This window comes from Megalobrama amblycephala, linkage group LG7 (assembly GCF_018812025.1).
Source record: "Megalobrama amblycephala isolate DHTTF-2021 linkage group LG7, ASM1881202v1, whole genome shotgun sequence".
Lineage (NCBI taxonomy): Eukaryota > Metazoa > Chordata > Actinopteri > Cypriniformes > Xenocyprididae > Megalobrama > Megalobrama amblycephala.
Window position 1 is genome coordinate 53,833,575 of NC_063050.1, and position 20,698 is coordinate 53,854,272.

Consider the following 20,698-nt stretch of genomic DNA (forward strand, 5'->3'; position numbering starts at 1 on the left):
GCCTGACCTTAACCCCATAGAAAATCTATGGGGTATTGTGAAGAGGAAGAAGCGATATGCCAGACCCAACAATGCAGAAGAGCTGAAGGCCACTATCAGAGCAACCTGGGCTCTCATAACACCTGAGCAGTGCCACAGACTGATCGACGCAGTAATTCAAGCAAAAGGAGCCCCAACTAAGTATTCGGTTGTTAAGTCTGACATCACGCGGCAGCGCTTCCGGGTCCTAACGCTCTATCTCATACCACAAGAAAACAACAAATGGTGCTAATATACACACACAATGTGGTGTAATACTTCCAAAAAAGTATAATCATAACCTTTATCTCCACACCAAAATTCCAGATGGCCAGACAATGATTCATCTTTTATAAATCGTTAAAATATTAATGTCTGTGACGCTGTGAGCATGGAGACTGTTGTGTAGACTGTAAGTATTTAAAATGTTTAACTTTTTAAAATGATTGATGTTTAATATGAATAAATAGCGCTCATAAATGGCCGTCGATGGCATTCTCAAGTGAAATGAGTTGAGGCTTGGACCCGGAAACGGCGTTCCTTACGTCATGACTTAACAAGCGGATTGAGTGCTGTACATGCTCATACTTTTCATGTTCATACTTTTCAGTTGGCCAAGATTTCTAAAAATCCTTTCTTTGTATTGGTAAGTAATATTCTAATTTTCTGAGATACTAATTTTGGGATTTTCCTTAGTTGTCAGTTATAATCATCAAAATTAAAAGAAATAAACTTTTGAAATATATCAGTCTGTGTGTAATGAATGAATATAATATACAAGTTTCACTTTTTGAATGGAATTAGTGAAATAAATAAACTTTTTGATGATATTCTAATTATATGACCAGCACCTGTATATAATTCATATTATATAATGACCATGGGAAAATGGCCAAATCAGTTGAGAACCATTGGTCTGCATATCTGCTGAATTCTGTGTTGTGCTGCTGAGCGGCTTGCAGTTTGGCTAATGATCTATTTTATTTCTCAGAGAAAGTGTTTGTGATTAAGAAATACATTTGTTGAACATTGATGTATTTTATCACATTGCTGCCACTGTTTGAAAGCAATGAGCCACTTGAGGCTGTGTGTTGATGTCGTGCCTAACACCTCTTAGCCGTGATGAAAACATGATCTGAGTGATTTTGTCTTGTTCTGATATGTTATAAATCTACAACCGGCTCTTGTAGAGCACAAAACCAGGCCAATACTTTGCTCCAATAACACCCTGTACCTTAATCATTCTTAATGGGCAAAATGAAAACAATAACCGCCTCCGACTGAACAATAATTCCAATGACGCGCTCCATCTATGACAGGAAAAACCCTTCTGATTGTCTGTGTAAGACATGTTGGGTTTCATGGGCCAGTGCACTCTGATTAAAACATCTGTGCTGATTGCCAGAGCAATTTCACTGTGAAATCCCCACAGAACATCAGTATTCGTCTTCAATTATTGTGCCTGCTGTAATTGCACATATTTCCATCTCTGATCACTTGCTTTCTAATGTGAAATGTGCAGCAGGGGCCAATAATCTTTGGAAGGAGCGAAGACAAGCAGCTGCAGAAATATTAAGATGGCACATGAATGAAATGCGTCTTTAAAAGTACACTATAAATGAGGTATCTAAATAGATTGGTTCATATACATTATAGAGATTGATTGACTGAAATTAATAGATTTTTTGGCATTAACACAATTTATCTCAAATCTTAAATTAGATTAAAAAATAGATAGATAGATGGATAGATAGATCTTTTGACTATCTATCTATCTATCTATCTATCTAATGGTGCCTGTTTGTGGTGTCACCATTTATTTATTTAGCCAAAAAAAAAAAAAAAAGAGTTAGAGTAAATACAAAATATATATTTTGGTCCAAATAATCAAGCCAAGTGTGCCTTAAGCATATAGTGTGCTTAAAATATCTGACTTGACATAACAGAGACATCTTGTAATACTAATTATGATCCACATTCAGGCTACAAGTGAACAATATGACTACATACTCTATTAATCAGCTTATACAAGCTGTCTTTTTTACGATCTATACACAGCACTAGGTGACGGACCCTCGCGGCCCTCTTTATTTTGTCCCCCTGCAGAGGAGAGTTGAGTTTTTGATTGTTTCCTCCTTTATCATCCTCTCCCAGATAAAGGAGGAGGCGATGTCACACCTCCCAGGGCTTTCATCACTTTCTTGCCAGCTAATAATGACTGCGGTGCCACCTCGGAGGTCGTTTGAGTTTTTTCTCCCGTCATTAGCCAGAGGACTGGCATCTCCTCCATACATTAACGTGTCCCAGATTCTCGATGTTACGGCTTCATCGCTGAAGTGAGCCTAAGAAATTGAGTCTGAGATTGCGCCACTGACAACACATTAAATCAGCAGGTGCCAGAGAAAGATGAAGACAGGTTGAGTGAGAAGTTTGCTTGTAGAGAGACAAGTAAAAATAAATATGGCACTACCCTGACTAAGGTCTGTTGCTTTAATTAAACCTTTTAAGTTGCAAACAGTATTTTGATGAGTTATGTTAACATAATAATCTTGATCATTACATCCGCTTACTATTGTGTGTAGGTAAAACAGAAATTTTTAGTGTTAACTGATTTTTTTTAAATTAGTTGTACACTAAAAAAAAATGGAATTGCTAATAAATTGCAAGTAACAAATTTTGAAGTCGAAAGACTGAAATATTATTTCCTTGTAAAACACTCCAATAATCTTTTGGTCATTTGTTTTTTAGAGTGCAGGAAGATTTTCTTAGCTTGAAAGAATAAAAATATTTTTTATATACAGTCCAGTAATGTTATTTTCTTCCTTATTTATGTTAGGCTTTAAAGCACAGCAGCAAAAAATGGCATCATTGGTTTAATGTTGATGTTTTTTGTATGCATTGCAGTATATTTTAAATATAACATTTTCTGGGTCATTCAGTTTGTGCCTCATTATGGGAATTAAATCAATAAATAAACTTACAGTTTCTTAAAAAAGTCAGACATCTTCTGTCTTATTTTTAGCAAGCCATTTAATCTGAATATTATGCAAATCAGAAAACACTCCCACGCCGATCATTTTCTGGAAGAATAGAGTGTCTGTAAGACAAAGTTACTGTGATTCTTGTTTTGTATTCTTTAAACTGTTCTCCCGAAATTAATACAGTATTCCAGCAGCATTACAACAACTCACATTATTCTCCCAAGAGAGCTCCGTGTCAAACATTTCTTCCCTTCCCAGAATTCCCCTTGTGTGCGTCCTCAAAAGTGGTGGCAACATTCTGTAGGCAGCTTGTTTTTCTCCTTGTGGTGCCCTAATGTCATGTAACTCGCTGAGGCTTGACTGTCAGGGTCGGAGTGGGAGCGGGCGGCTGTGAAACTAGGCCGTCTGCCAGCCGTCTTTAACATACCCGCTTCCGGCAGCACTGCTTTCTAACGCGCGCAACAGAACCTGGAAAGATCGGCATGTTTGTAAGCCACTTTTCTCGCGGACTGGTTGATATTTTTGAAGACATCTCATATCAGCTAATGCAGTTTGAGGGAGTTCTGGCTGATAATTATGTTGATTAGGGCTGACTTAGCTGTAAACAGAGTTGTTGAGTTTTGCACCAAGGAAAATTAATGCCAAAGATGTACTGCCTAAAAAGTGGGGTCAAAAGACTGCGTTTGCTTGAATCCAGTTTGATTTCTAATCAGCCACGTCTGGGTTTAATCATTTGAGTGTTTGGTGGGAGTCTGAAGTCAAAACAACCTTCTTTTTTTTTTTTTTTTTTTTTGTTAGAATGATATTAATATTAATTCTATAGGATGTCTTACAAATCTACCCTGAGGTAATTTGTCTTACAAATCAAAATACTTTCACAACCAAAAGGTAGACAGCAATATTACGCTGTCTTTCAAGATGACACCTTCTGACTAGATTCAAAGGCAGCACTGCTTTTTCACAGAGGATGCAACAGCTGGAATGCATAGTAAACTTTGCAAAAATAATGCTGTGTTCCATTTACTTTATAAGAGGGATGTTGGAGCTTGGATTGTACAAAGGTCAAAAAACTAAGATGGACGCATCCAGACAATCCATTGCTGTGCTTGCTCTTTCTGAACACAAATGCATGAAATAGCGGTATTTTGCACAGATAATCCATGTTGTCCGAGTATTGTGTCCACAAATAGAGGTTAGATAATACTGTGCACCACTGGATTTACTGATATACAAAATCATCCATTATTTATTTAGTTAGTTAGTACCTAATCCACTAATCATCCAATATTGATTGATTTATTTGCTTGCCTGCTTATTTATTTATTTATTTTTTAATCTAATTTAAATCTTATTTGCAGGTTTAAATAGGATTCGGAATCCCTGATTTTCAATGTGGTCTCTTGGACTCGACTGTAAATCCCTTTTGAATTTAAATCAGCAATACCTTCAAATGCTGTCGACCTCTGAATTCAGATGGAAGCGGTAATGCGCTATGTCAAGACAAGCAATTTAGACATATCGCGGCCTCAGGGTTAGACCCAAGTCCAGGTCTGCTTACTCAAAGCTGAAATCTGCTAAATATTTCATGATTTGACAGTCTGTTTTTCCCAGTATGGCTAAGATCTGTGATGAATATTAATACCCACCCTCAACCATCAACACGTCTGTTTGTTCAAATTAGATTCATAGATACTCACAAATTCAGAAAAATGATTCCCTTAATATGTCTAATGAGTAATGTTCAGTGTGACCTCATCGAGAGTGTGAACATGAAGAGTTTGAGTAAAAAATGACATATAATATTCAAACAACTTGATCGAGCCATGAATCATATCAAAACAACTTCTCATTACCACTAGATTCTAGAGAAAGTTTGTTGAGAATTCATGAACTGTTGAAAAAAAAAAAATGTTGAACATGTTATAAAAACAACTCGTCCTGTCCACACAATGGCCCTCATTTATCAAATGATCGTATGCCAGAAAACTGTGCGTACGCTCATTTCCATGCAAAATTTGGCATTTATCAATTTGAGCATGAGCGGTGACTACGATCAAATCTCACATCAGGTCTCAGCTCGTGTACGCACGTTTTTGAGTCACGTTTTTATGTGGATATTGAAACAAGAGTGAAATAAAAAGCCTTAGTTTACATAATGAACAGTAGTTCAGCAACCAATAAATGTTACATAGTGAATATGGAAACGTTTGGATTCTTTCCGAATGAGAGAGGTAGGCTATGAGAGCCCAATTCATTTCTGCTTTATAATCAATGCCACTATAGCCTAATTTGTGTTTCAATATATAGATAGCCTACTTATTTTTCATTCTTGTTCTGTTATGAATAAAATAAATTTTAAGGATTTTCTGTGGAGTGAGGTACTAAATAACCATTTTATATATATATATATATATATTAATAATGTTTGTAAGTATTTAGGGTAACACTTTAGAATACTGTATCGTACTTACTGCATAACTAATAAGGAATTACTGCAGAATTAATCGGTAGTTCTTCATTAACACTCAAGTAACTACTATTAACTACTAAGGAATATGTGTTAACTAATCAGTATGTCATAGCGTTTTTTAATTGTGTTAAGTAACTATTAGTTAATCAGTAACTAATCAATTCAGTCATGCCTCCTGAAGAACTACGATTTAGTAACTACTAATTCAGCTTCAGGAGGAATAACTATTAAGTAACTATTAATGAACTGTGAAACTCAGTATCAGGTTATGGCCCTTTCTTCTTTACTACTAATGTTAGTTGATTTACTTAGATTTATGCCTACTGTACTGATATATATATATATATATATATATATATATATATATATATATATATATATATATATATATATATATATATATATATATATATGCTCTGCAAATATTGTTAAACATTCGTTCATTTGCGCCACTGTATGTTTCTGTCGGTGGGTGCTATAATGTTGCACGTCTTGCATCACATGCAGGTCAAAGTTTGAGCGCACACATGTAATATCTGTGAGTTTTGTAATATCTCCCGTTTTGCAAGAGAAAAGGGACTGGGATTCCAACTGTCAGCGGAGAGGTACATCGCTCTCGCATTATAACAATGCGCTGGCGACACTTAAACTAAACACTGTAGATACCACATTAATGAACTGTAGAATTAGAAGAAAGTTGTTTATTCATTTATGTTTTTTAAACGAATGGTGAATTCTTCGTGTTTTTCCTCGTGCTCGACCATTTCCGTGGATGGCGCTTGAGAGTGTTCATTTTTTTATTCAAGTGTTGTCTGCAACCAGAAAATCAGGATGGGTCCGTGACCTGCCAATACCTCAGGTATGTTTATGGCCTTATATATATTTTGTGTCTGTTTTTACTCAAGATATTTCACATTACTATTATAAAGTGATGCCAAATGAGTTCTGTATTTAAGGCAATGATCATTACCACATCATGCTCAAAGAATTACTTCAAACCCACTGATAATTAATAGAGAATTACCACATCATTCTCAAGGAATTACTAAGAACATGGAACAGTATTCTAAAGTGAAAACAATGGGAACCCATTGATAATTAATGAAGAATTACCACATCATTCTCAAGGAACTACTAAGAACCTGGAACAGTATTCTAAAGTGAAAACAATGGGAACCAATTGATAATTAATGAAGAATTACCACATCATTCTCAAGGAATTACTAAGAACCTGGAACAGTATTCTAAAGTGAAAACAATGGGAACCCATTGATAATTAATAAATAATTACCACAACATTCTCAAGGAATTACTAAGAACCTGGAACAGTATTCTAAAGTGAAAATATCCTTGTGCATAAGTAATAAAGCCTAAAGTAGTACTAACATAAAAAATGTAATTTTACTTTAAAAGATGACACATTTTAAGAACATTTACATTTATTGCAGTGTTAATAACATTTTCAAAAAAAAAAAATAATTATATTTTCATACAACAAAACAATGAAAAAAGTGAACACTAAAACAAGAAAACAATATCAAAGTTTTACATCAGATTACTAGGAACTTACCAAATATAACAACAGAAGACAGCAAATATGTGTATGCCTAAACTTCAGCTTTCAGCCAATGGTTCTCTAATACATCTAATTCATGTTATTTTATTCTGGCAAAGGTCAATAAGCATGCCATTCTTCTTTTTTTCCTCGATGATGCTTCGAAGTGGCTCCCTTGTGCACATTTCTTTGCACTGTTTGGCAAACTCTGACAGTTTCTGGCCTCTGTGGAACTTTTCACGCAATGTCTTGTAGGCTTCAGCATCACAATACTCCAGCTCTGCTATCGCTGCCGTATCCGCAACCGTTTTTCGATCCACCCCACACTTGTGGTACGACACATTGATGTCCTAAGACACGAAACGATCAGTTTTTGTGAGAAACCGAATGGTATTTATATATTTTTTTAACTCTAATACACCACTATGTCCAACTTCCTTCATCCTCCATGTTAATAAGGTCAAATTGCATTTTGATGACGGAAGCGATGTCGCGCGCGTTGACTTCAACGTGTGCTAGTGATCACTTCCACCATCAGAATGCGATTTGACCTTATTAACATGGAGGATGAAGGCAGTTGGACATAGTGGTGTATTAGAGTTAAAAAATGGTATAAATACCGTTCGGTTTCTCACAAAAACCGATCGTTTCGTGTCTTAGGACATTAATGTGTCGAGCCACTTCGAAGCATCATCGAGGAAAAAAAGAAGAATGTCATGCTTATTGACCTTTGCCAGAATAAAATAACATGAATTAGATGTATTAGAGAACCATTGGCTGAAAGCTGAAGTTTAGGCATACACATATTTGCTGTCTTCTGTTGTTATATTTGGTAAGTTCCTAGTAATCTGATGTAAAATTTTGGTATTGTTTTCTTGTTTTAGTGTTCACTTTTTTCATTGTTTTGTTGTATGGAAATAGATTTTTTTTTTTTTTGAAAATGTTATTAACACTGCAATAAATGTAAATGTTCTTAAAATGTGTCATCTTTTAAAGTAAAATTACATTTTTTATGTTAGTACTACTTTAGGCTTTATTACTTATGCACAAGGATATTTTCACTTTAGAATACTGTTCCAGGTTCTTAGTAATTCCTTGAGAATGATGTGGTAATTCTTCATTAATTATCAATGGGTTCCCATTGTTTTCACTTTAGAATACTGTTCCAGGTTCTTAGTAATTCCTTGAGAATGATGTGGTAATTCTTCATTAATTATCAATTGGTTCCCATTGTTTTCACTTTAGAATACTGTTCCAGGTTCTTAGTAGTTCCTTGAGAATGATGTGGTAATTATTTATTAATTATGGGTTCCCATTGTTTTCACTTTAGAATACTGTTCCAGGTTCTTAGTAATTCCTTGAGAATGATGTGGTAATTCTCTATTAATTATCAGTGGGTTTGAAGTAATTCTTTGAGCATGATGTGGTAATGATCATTGCCTTAAATACAGAACTCATTTGGCATCACTTTATAATAGTAATGTGAAATATCTTGAGTAAAAACAGACACAAAATATATATAAGGCCATAAACATACCTGAGGTATTGGCAGGTCACGGATCCATCCTGATTTTCTGGTTGCAGACAACACTTGAATAAAAAAATGAACACTCTCAAGCGCCATCCACGGAAATGTTCGAGCACGAGGAAAAACACGAAGAATTCACCATTCGTTTAAAAAACATAAATGAATAAACAACTTTCTTCTAATTCTACAGTTCATTAATGCGGTATCTACAGTGTTTAGTTTAAGTGTCGCCAGCGCATTGTTATAATGCGAGAGCGATGTACCTCTCCGCTGACAGTTGGAATCCCAGTCCCTTTTCTCTTGCAAAACGGGAGATATTACAAAACTCACAGATATTACATGTGTGCGCTCAAACTTTGACCTGCATGTGATGCAAGACGTGCAACATTACGTGCACCCACCGACAGAAACATACAGTGGCGCAAATGAACGAATGTTTAACAATATTTTCAGAGCATATATATATATATATATATATATATATATCAGTACAGTAGGCATAAATCTAAGTAAATCAACTAACATTAGTAGTAAAGAAGAAAGGGCCATAACCTGATACTGAGTTTCACAGTTCATTAATAGTTACTTAATAGTTATTAATAGTTACTTAATAGTTATTCCTCCTGAAGCTGAATTAGTAGTTACTTAATCGTAGTTCTTCAGGAGGGATGACTGAATTGATTAGTTACTGATTAACTAATAGTTACTTAACACAATTAAAAAATGCTATGACATACTGATTAGTTAACACATATTCCTTAGTAGTTAATAGTAGTTACTTGAGTGTTAATGAAGAACTACCGATTAATTCTGCAGTAATTCCTTATTAGTTATGCAGTAAGTACGATACAGTATTCTAAAGTGTTACCGTATTTAGTTTTATTTAGCCGTATTATTATTTAAATTAATTTTATTGTTTGAAATTATGAGGTTGAAGGGTGTTTTTGGAGTAAGATACATTTATTTTTCATGCGATTACATCCTCTTCATGGCCGGGTGACGTTTCTCTGTGTCATAAACTATAGGGCGAGGCTTCTAAAATTTGGGGCGTGATATTTAAATGATGACAGTTTTCAGCCGCCACATTTATCAACACCCGTTCATTCGTGCGACAGAACTGGCCGCATACGAAAGTTTCATGAATCACACGTGAGCGTTGTCTGATCTGAAACAACTCTCAGGGCCTGTTTCACACAACATGCATAAGCAACACGCACACGGAGAAAATTGTGATTTTTTTCAACTACATGTCAACTAACTCTCATTTGAGTATTAGTCGACTGTTAGGTTATTGTTGTTGTATGATTCATTCTGCAATATCTACTGTACTTTTATGTTGCATGAAACAAATAAGGGTAAGTAAATATGACAGAAAATTTATTTTTGGGTGAATTAATGCTTTAAAGCACTGTTTTACTAGTTATCCAAGAGCAGAATAAATCTGTGACATTTGTGTCTGTGTTAATGTTTTCAGTGCCATATGATTCCACAGCAGGGCGGCAGTAACTGTGTATTTCATAGGGAGTCTTGTTTTCTTTTACACGTATCTTGAGTTAATTATTGTCTCAGCACCCTCATTTTCTCCACTGGGTCGTCCGCTGAGCTGCGCTGGGCCGTGTTACAGGCATTAGCACTTTAAAATGCCAGAGGAGCTGTGCCTGCCCATCAGGGTTCTGTGGGACAGTGAATCTAGGCCTAGAATACAAAGTGGTTGAGCTATAAGAGGATGCCAACTTAAAGACAAACTCTTCCAGGACTCGCAAGTTCAACTCAAGACGCTACAGGCTAAAACATTGTTTTTTATAGTATTGGTAAATTTTGAGATATTTGGGTTACCTGACTTTTCATTGTTTCATTTCGTTGTTGTTGTTGTTGTTGTTTTTGTTTGTTTGCTTTTTACACTATATTCACCTGGGTTGTCTTGCCTTAAAACCCCTCAGATCTAAGATGAGTTTTAATTATAATTTTAAGAGGTCTTAAATTTGAGGCTGAATTTTGAGGCTCGCATCACAAGTAACTTAAGTTACGTAATCAGATTACTTTTTCAAGTAACTAGTATAGTAATGCATTACTTTTTCAATTTACAACAAAATATCTAAGTTACTTTTTCAAATAAGTAATGCAAGTACTTTTTCACATTTATTGACTGACAGCTCTCCTGTCCCCATTTGGAGAAATAAAGTGCAGAGGTGTTGTGTGCGCTGTGTGAACTTGATGGTTATTGTAGATCTATACTAAATGTGAACATGCGTTTACTCATCTCACTTGCACGAAAACATTCAGTATTCCTCAAAATGAATAAAAACAGGGAAATGCAATTTCAGAATTGCAAAACAGTAATAATTAACTATATTAAATTACACAATTATACTTCATGTATTTAATCTCACTTTATTAACCAATGTCTTTTACTTTTAATGACCTAATTCAACCATAATAATTAGAAAAAAAAATACTTTAGATTAGATTTAGCAATTTAGATTTAGAGTTTTTGAATGTCTTCCTTATCCTGTATCCTATTTTTCTTTAATTCAGAATGGCAGCACAGCTGAAAGTTCTGTTTGAGCTGCGCCCTCTACTGTACGGGCGTAAATATGCATTTCCTTCAGCCTGAGGCTTATTCATTTCACTTTTGGTGTGAAAGGGCCTTAACATTTCCCAAAAATATACCTTTTTTATTGGTATTAAAAAAACAAACAATCCCAGCCCAGGTGGAAAAAAAGTAACGCAAAAGTAATGTACCACATTAAAAAAAGTAATGCAATTAGTTACTTTTTTATGGAGTAACTTAATATTGTAATGCATTACTTCTTAAAAGTAACTTTCCCCAACTCTGTGGCAATGTTTACTTCATGGTGTTTGTATTGTAACATGTTTTTAGATGTTTGTATGAGTGCATATTTTAGCTCCCTCTTATGTTCTTATGTAGTAAATGAATTTCAAAATAAAAGTCCCAGTGTATTTTGTGCTAGTTTACAATTAAAAGCCCTGTATTATGCAGAACATATTTTTTCTGGTTGTTATTGGTATATTGTTAGTTAATAAACTGTATCTGGCATTTAGCCTAATGTTTAGAATATACATAATTCCATAACTGTTAAATAAATACAGTGTGAAGCAGTGTAGTTTTGATAATAAAATAAATTAAATCGTTTTGCTTATAAATGTCTCCTGGTATTCAGGAAAAAAATGAATAAATTCCCTAAAGTTCTTTATGCACTCCTAAATTTTCAAACTGCGAACAAAGAAACAAGCTCTATAATATTATTTACCTCATTCTGTGGGGTATTTCCAGAATGGGTGTGCTGTATATTTACACTTTCTTTCAGTGCGGATGATGTGAGAATGTTTGTTTACTTCATCAGATCTTTACTCTAGCCCACATATGAACTCTTGACCTGCTCTGGATTTCCCAAAGCACAGCAGCCCTTCAGGCTAGAGGTAGATGCAGGAAGGGAGTAAAACATCATCTACGGCAGGGCTGAAATGGTAAATGAAGAATGTCACCAGTGGGTGGTTTGATCACAAATATTGCCAACATAATGTCAGAAACTTTTCTGTGATCATCTATATAAAAGTGTGCAACTACATTCCGTCTACACTTTCATAAAATGTGTGATTTAGTTTATTGTTTACTGTTCACAACATAAGAAATGACGAGCTGAACTTTTAACCTCAAAGCAAAATTCAGAAATATGGAACCGCTATAGTAGCCATGCTCCTTAATGCAGTGGAGGCAGTTGTTAGCTTCCTTAGCACATATTTATCTCTTCCCACAAGACAGACCAATAAACAAAGTCTTATCATAGGTAGCGAGTTGCATGTTTACAGCTTAAGAGCTTTGGTAATTTTTAATAAGCCAGAATTAGGCGTAAATCGCGAGGGAGCCCACACGTTGATTATGTTTTAATGTTCATCATGGCCCACATGCCACACTCATGACTGCTTCTGATGAACAGGTATGATCTGCAGTTAACTGGATAATAAATACAATAGGTTGAGATGAAGATCATTTGAAATCTTTGATCCAAAGATTTAATTCAATTCGCAAAGTTGCTTTATTGGTCAAGTATGGTATATTTTGCTTTTGAAACTGCAGTTATAGGCTAGGCTTCTATAAATGACTGAGCATATGCCACTTGTCTTTATTATTCAACTTAACTGTTTATTTGTCTAGGTTTTCAGTATGCTACTCAAACACTTTAAATGTGAATAGTGCTTCCTAAAGTAAAACGTTATTATGGTTGCAATGAGGTTGCTGGGAATTCTGGGTGGTTTGTAGCATGTATTGAAAAAAAAATGTTTGAATTTTTGAAGTTTTCAGAACATTTTACAAAAAAATACTATTTCAAAATTACTTGTTTAATTCAGTTTGTTACTAGCCAATTCGTTGTAATTAATTGTGAAATTTACTAGCAATTTCACAGTAAAAATTGTTTCCATACCACATTTTTTCATGATGTTGCTAGGCAATCTTAGGATATTTTTGTTGTGGTGGTAGCTAGGGTGTTGCTATGCAGTTGCATTTGCAGATGTTATAGGTATAGTTGCTAGGGTGTGGCTAAGTAGTTAGTGATTGATTAGCTCAAGTCTAAAGTCAACTTTCTGTGACCCTGGAATGCACGCAGGCTAATTTCAAGCTACGCAAAAAACAAAAGTGAGTTCATTAAGCCCTTGTCTAGAGATCCCAGTGCTCCAAATAGCAATTAAACATCTAAAATTGTCTTTATTTGTACATTTTCTGAGAGGAGTACCTTTCCTTTGTCCATGAAAAATGCAGTTTTTCTCTGCTCACTTCTGGACGACAGGTGCTTCCTCTCAGCACAAGTTTGGTATTGTTGTAGCATTCCAACATTGTGAATATTCATAGCGAATTCTCGATGGCATGAGTCTAAACCAATGAAATGTGATTTTCAGACTCATGCTGATGTAAACAAAATGATCTTACTCACGATGACTGACAGATCCGAAACACACGCACAAAGACGCTGCGATCCAGATATACACAGAATTACAGTAATATATACATAGAAATACAGTATTCACGCCAACATTATCTGTTATGTCTTAATTGAATGTTTGACTTTACTGACTCTATCGACTTCAAACAAGTGTAGCTCAGTCATTTTTTGTCGGATTCCAACAAATTTTCGATAATTTGCTTGTTGCGACTCAGCATGGTTCACATATTATTTTAGTTTCTATGGCATCCTTTAATGGAAGTATAAATGATTTTTATTTATTAAACTTCAGAGTCTGAAGTTTAATACTTTATGTTAGGGATTTGTTCATGTCTCTAACATTAGTAGCAGTAATTAGTGTTTCACACTATATCAGGTTCTCAGTTCTTATTTTAACTAAATTTCCCCTAACTAGTGTTTCTTACAAATTCAGACAGTTCTTAAGTCCCCATGGCCTACATCAAATACTCAAATCAAAAATGTAAAATGGATTGCACTATTCTCTGAGGATTCTCTTCTAAAAGTTAACCACTTTTTAGTTTCGTCTGTATGTAATTAGTTGCTAAATTCAAAGGCAGATGGGCTCCTCTTATGTTTGAATTCTCTGCTGGACACAGGGATAAAGACTGATTAACTCTGAAGTCATAAACATGCAGTTAGAGTTAATTAAACTTGTGTCTTCTGTGATGGATAAAGATATAACCTCCTCTTACTCTTGTTAAGGACAAAAATCCAGCCTATCAGTGTTAGTGAAGAAAAGTGGTTAGCTACAATTGAAGCTATTTGAATTTTATTTTATTTTTTTTTTTTTTTTTTTTTTTAAATATTCATTGTCAGTTCAGATTTGCAGGCAATAATTATACCTTGTACCTTGACACCTATGAGTGTAGTCTCATAACATATTTAAAAAAATATGAACAAATCTGACAAACAAGGGAAATCAAATTATTAATGTGCAGATTTTCAAATCAGTTTAATCACTAATCCTCATCACTCATTTGCATGGCTTTTTTTTTTCACTAATAAACATATTCAGAGATTTAAAAAGTCTTACAAGGCAGACAGTTGCCACATATTGTATTTTATTCTGCAGCAAAGTGGAAGCTTATTATGTTGCAGCATTCTGTTCTGAAGACAACGCCAAAGAAATTGGTAGAAAATGAAATTAGCTTTCCCTTCATCTAGATGTAATAAACATCTATTTAAGACAGAAGAGTTTCTTGATGATTGCTAAAACACAATGCCATGAATCATGCAAACTGTGGCAAATTATCAGTCATTTGTTTTTGTCAGCAGCACTGCTAACTTCTAAACAACTCTTAAACACCCAGTGAACCAATAACATAAAACTGTCATTTGTGTTCAGTGTGTTTTTAACAGCAATAGTTTAAACAACACCTTAATGATAACACGTTTAGATGTGTCTGAGGCTGAGACTTTTAAGTTGTCGCTCTGATAATACTGAAAGATAAACTTCATCTGCTAGGAGTCCTTTTTACGTAAGAGTGCCTGTGATGCTTCCTATGTAGACTGCAATGGCAGCCGACTAGAACGAAGCAACAGAGTACTAATTAATCACTGTATGTGAAAATATAGAGACATGTTTTTTTTCCTTCTTCTTCTTCAGTTATGGGTAAATTGTGAATGTTTGAGCATATTCTCAATATTTACAATAGCAATGATTGTCATTATCAGCAGTGGTTTGAGTTCAGGGGCAAAGGTCACCATGAGAATAAAGCCAATATGAAATTTAATCAAAGTAGAAAAGTGAAATGCAACAAAAGGTTAAAGGGGGCACACAAATGCCATCAAAATGCCATTTAAACAAGCCTTGCCCTTTCATGGGTTTCATCACATGACACATTGGTGATGTTTGTGTAAAAGGTCGTAAATGAAAACAAAGCCTTTCATTTGAGCGAGGCAGACGGTCATTGGCACTTGATTGTTAAGTAACACTTTATTTTGATGGGCCCCTTTAGACATTCTGTTGACAAGTAACATTGCACCTATATGTCAACTCTCATTAGAGTATTAGTAGTCTGTCTGCTTAAAGGGTTAGTTCACCCAAAAATGAAAATTCTGTCATTAATTACTCACCCTCATGTCGTTCCACAGCCATGAGAGCTTTTTTCATCTACCGAACACAAATTAAGATATTTTTGATGGAATCTGAGAGGTATCTGACTCGTCCATAGACAGCAATATAATCACCACTTTCAAGGTCCAGAAAGGTACTAAAGACATTTTGTGAAGAGACAAGAATACTTTTTGTGTGAAAAAATAATGACTTTATTCAACAATCTCTACTCTTCCCTGTCACTATCCTTACGTAGATGATGCAGTAAACACAGTGAAGGCTTTCGTGTTTATGTCTCAGTATTGGCCAAAGCTGCATGTTAGCAGCACGACCCATGCAAGCGATGCTGACGCAGGAGCCGGCCAATAATGAGTCGGCGTTCTGACGTAGAACCTGGAAGTGCTGGACGTAAACAACATGTGAGAATGACACAGAATAGAAGAAATTGTTGAATAAAGTTGTTATTTTTGTTTTGATTTTGTGCACAAATTATTTTCTCGTCGCTTCATAAAATTAAAGTTGACCCACTGCAGTCATGTAGACTATTTTAACGATGTCTTTAGTACCTTTCTGGACCTTGAAAGTGGTGATTATATTGCTGTCTATCGATTTCTGTCTATTACCTATTTCAATGAACAAAGGTCTTACGGGTGTGGAACGAAATGAGGGTGAGTAATTAATGACAGAATATTCAGTAACACTTTACAATAACAGTACATGAATAATCATGGACTAATACCTAAATTAATAGTTACCTCAACATGAACTCATGATTAGTTAAGATATTAACTAATCATGAACTAATGAAGAGTGATCCTTAACTTCGACCGGAGTCATAAGGATTCATGCATGAAAACAGAAGCCTTAACTACACGTTAATACATGTTTGATAATTAATGCACTAATTAACATTTAGGGGTAAACTAAATAAATCAGGCTCCATAAGAGTAAACAAGAAGTACTCTGAATTTGAATTAAACGTGATTTAATACTGTCATAACTTACACTGTAATATCATAATCTGCCATCTGCAGCTTTGTGGCAAATAATTGGAATGGCACATGATTATTTAGCCATTAATTACATAGATCTGTCTAATCAAATGTGGAAAATAGACTAACTACCACTAATAAATTTAATTTGATCTAAACCATTTTCTGAATTTTATAGTTCATTTATATTTAGTTATAGCTAAATAGTCATAGTTTATTCCCGGAACTAAAGTATGTAGGGTTTGTTTCTGGTGGGACACTCATTAGTGGCGCACGCTAGGTGTTCTCTTGGCGCATTTGTTGTGTTGCTGGCATTTTAAACTAATAAATGTTGACTGCTTTGGTAAACCGAATTAATAGTTAATGACATATTTACATGTGTGTTTTATTGGGATTTTCAGGACGTTATGTGCAGTTATTAACTGTATTTGTATTTTTGTCATTTAAATGTATATGCTTTGATTAGCATTAGCTTGTGGACGCGCACGATTTTACATCTAAATGTGCCTTATGTGTGTCTTTACAGGTATGTTTATGGCTTGCTTTCAAGTCCATGTGTGTTTAATTATATAAATAAAAATAAAATACAAATATTTTTTATTTTTGTTTTTTTGTACCGGGGTGTAAAGGAATAAGGATGGCACTCTTAGTGTTTATTCATATATTAGTTAATGATTTGTAAGTGCATTGTGTCATGACTTTACTTGAGGGGGCACAATCATAATTAACTCATTATTAAGTAACCATATACTAACATCTACTAATGGTTTGTTAATGTATACTTATGTCGTGACTTTACCTGAGGGGGCACATCATACTTAATTCATTATTAACTAACCATATATTAACATCAACTAATGGTTTGTTAATGCATAATGTCATAACTTTACTTGAGGGGGCACATCATACTTAATTCATTATTAACTAACCATATACTAACATCAACTAATGGCTTGTTAATGCATCATGATGTCATGACTACTTGAGAGGGCACAATCATAATTAACTCATTATTAACTAACTAACCATTTCGAACTCCCAAAACAAACTTCGTTTTGACCTGATTTTGTTCGAAGTTGCATCACATTAGTTCTTTCTTCGATTTCGTTTGAATGTTGGGGCCTTTACTTTGTAAACAGAATGTCTAAAAGGGACAAAAATAAAGGAAACGATTGTTGTGGTGAACGAAGTGAAGATTCAATGCACCTGTAAAGGTCTGTTCACATTAAGAACCCAAAAAAAAAAAGTGCTCTGACCTATTATTGCATTTTGTTGTACGACACAAACCTTGTAGTCTTAAGGTCACATCTTGCTTTCACAACCCAGTTTTTTGTCAACTGGAAAATTTTCATCAGCTGAACGATTGACACAAAGGTACCTTAACCCTAAATCCTAACCCCAACCTATTAAAATAACTGTACATCTATCCACCTCAATAAGACTCAATGTGGAAAGCTTCTAAAATTTAATAAACCAAGTGCAATGAATTTAGACAGACATGAACAAGTGCTAATTAAATACCTCAGACTGATATTTTACATATAATGCATCTACTTTCTAAAGTGTCTGATCTTTCTTTCAAAGTCAATTTTATCTCCTTAAATTGTTTCTCACTAACGTTCAATGATAAACGCTTGGAGGGAAATGTAATTATCATCACCTTTTGAGAGGTGACACAGGTTATACATCAGCCAATTCTTTCCCATTCCTTTCCATTCCAATATCCCTTCCACCACAGCCATTAAGTATATGTATGTAATATGCATATTCCTCATTTTTGACTATGACACTGTATCAACTCAGCTTATTGAAATGACACTGAATGGATACTCTGCTGTCAAACAGAACACCATCTGAAAAGACATTCCCAGTTTCAGTTTTATGAACATTTCATCCTAGACTATATTGCAAATCTTTGTGTATGCAACACATGTTACTATATCTGTCACCAGCAACTTCTTTGGCAGTCTATAAGTGCAGAGATAGGCAGAAAAAAAATGACTGCATTTAGTTTTTTTAGTTTTTTTTTTTTTTTTTTTTTGTCTGATCCTGTCAAGGTTTCATGTCATGAATACTAATAATGATAGATGACCAAAAAAAGGTTGAAATTTGTATTTGAAAAGTCATGATTTCAGTATTATTATTATTAATGATGGTGAAATTCCTTCTATTTGATAAAAAAAAATAGTATGTGGAAAAAGTATGTAAAGAGCAACATTAAGCCTTTCAAACCGTAGTTTGAGTTGTTAATAAGATTGAAGGAACATGATCACCTAATATCCTGTGACTACATGTTATGAAAACTTACCACCTTTTAAACTTCCTTAGTATTCACAGTATCAGCAGCATCTATTCTTTGTTCATGTAGTCTGGAGCAGCTCCTACTGTGGACAACAGAAAAAGACAGTTTCACCCTTTAGGCTAAATTATGTACAGGACTAGTTTATTCTTTTCATATAATTAATACACCTAGAACAAACCTTCTTTTGTGCATCACTGTCTGTAGTGCGTTTAGGTGCAAAGTGTCTTGTATTGTGGGATGTTTTGTAGCCTAAAGGTGCGTCCCAATTCGCGTACTTTTGCACTATTCTATGACGTTTTTAAGTACAAATAGTGCAGTAATTAGTCTGGCTATCACCAGACCAAGCTCAATTTAAAATTAAACATTGGTCTGGGGAGTTTGCTATGTATTTCCTACTGCACAAGAGGCGTGATCAACGAGCATTAGTCACGCAATTGGATAGTCCTTCAACCAATCAGATCAACGATCCGGGTGACGTACTTTGCAGAGCGATGCGAAAACTCCAGACAGGTTTACCGTGTGTCTCAATCAGCTCCCTAGTTCAGTAGTCAGGGCACTGATCAGGGAATCAGCCACATTCACTTTCATGATATACTGATTCACGACCTAGGGAACTAGGAAGCTGATTGAGACGCAGGTTTAGTTTGTAGCATTGATCCGCGGTTTGCAGAAGTAGCAATGGCATCGAGCGATTTTTGCAGGTTGTGCAAAAAAACATGAAAGTGATCGGTATTTACACCCACTTGAGCGATTTGATTGCTAAACTAAAGAAGTAATTCAGCATCGTCGAGAGTTTAAAAGGCGACTCTGATACTGTTCTGGTTCACTACGTCATTGTCATGACAACCAAAAAGAATTCCAGTCAGCTCAGGCGGTGCGAGATTCAAGAAGCAGGGAGATGAAACATATAGGGCAAATAATAAAAATATTGTCTACCATCAAGGGGCATTGAAGTAAAAGAGTCCTGTACTCACATCGTGAAGCAAACCACCAAAATAACAGCAGAGAATCATTGTGTGTCATTAATCGCCGTTTGTAATCTTCCTATGAAGAGACTGTCGGATCAACGCTCTGCTACATTTCTCTCAGATAAGGTAAATGCTTAACACAATCGGCGTCACTGTGATTGTGCATTGTTATTTTGGAGAGACGGGTAAAAGCTGCTTGCCGTCGCTTCTCTATCGTCATCGTGTTATACCCGCCAATAGCGAGCAAGGTGGATAAGCCAGTCTGTGATTGGTTCCCGCAAAAGTGTAACAGCGCAGCAGAAATGAATGCATGGGTTTCCAGACTGAGTTGCTGAGCGAAATCAAATCGCCGGCAGATCAGGCTGGGTTTACCCAGACTATGCAGTAGTGCGTTCACATAGCCTGACTTCGTCATACTCATATTCTAGGCAGAATGTGAGTCTGATACTGCTCCATTGCACTTGAATTATGGGGCGTGTCTTAACCGAACCAGTAAAAAAAAAAAACTCTGCACTCAATTGGATAGACCTACAACCAATCAGAGCAACGCAGTAAGTGACGTATGTTGAACTTGTACTTAAACTTTTGCCGAATCCCGTTGGAAGGACGGCAAACACATCTTTCCCATCGACAAATGCCTTGATTGCGGTTCTTTGTTCGTCTTTTAAAATTAATGCGCTGTCGATTTCTTTTATTACAGACGTGATAGCGGAATCTAAACATCTTACTTCTCCAGCTGCAGTCAACCAATTCAACCCAAGCGCTCTTTGATGACGTGGGTGGTTACGTAACCGCAGATAGCCTGTCCATCATCGATTAAAGCCCGCCCTGGCAATTTGATTGAAT

At 35.3% G+C, this 20,698-nt stretch overlaps 1 long non-coding RNA gene across 1 annotated transcript in view; it reads right to left on the bottom strand.

Moving 5' to 3' along the window:
- The window catches only part of LOC125272870, a 104,155-nt gene that overhangs the window by 79,708 nt on the left and 3,749 nt on the right, over positions 1-20,698 (bottom strand). The window contains exon 2 of the long non-coding RNA XR_007185939.1: positions 18,856-18,966. This is a non-coding gene — a long non-coding RNA (uncharacterized LOC125272870). The remainder of the gene's footprint in view (positions 1-18,855; positions 18,967-20,698) is intronic.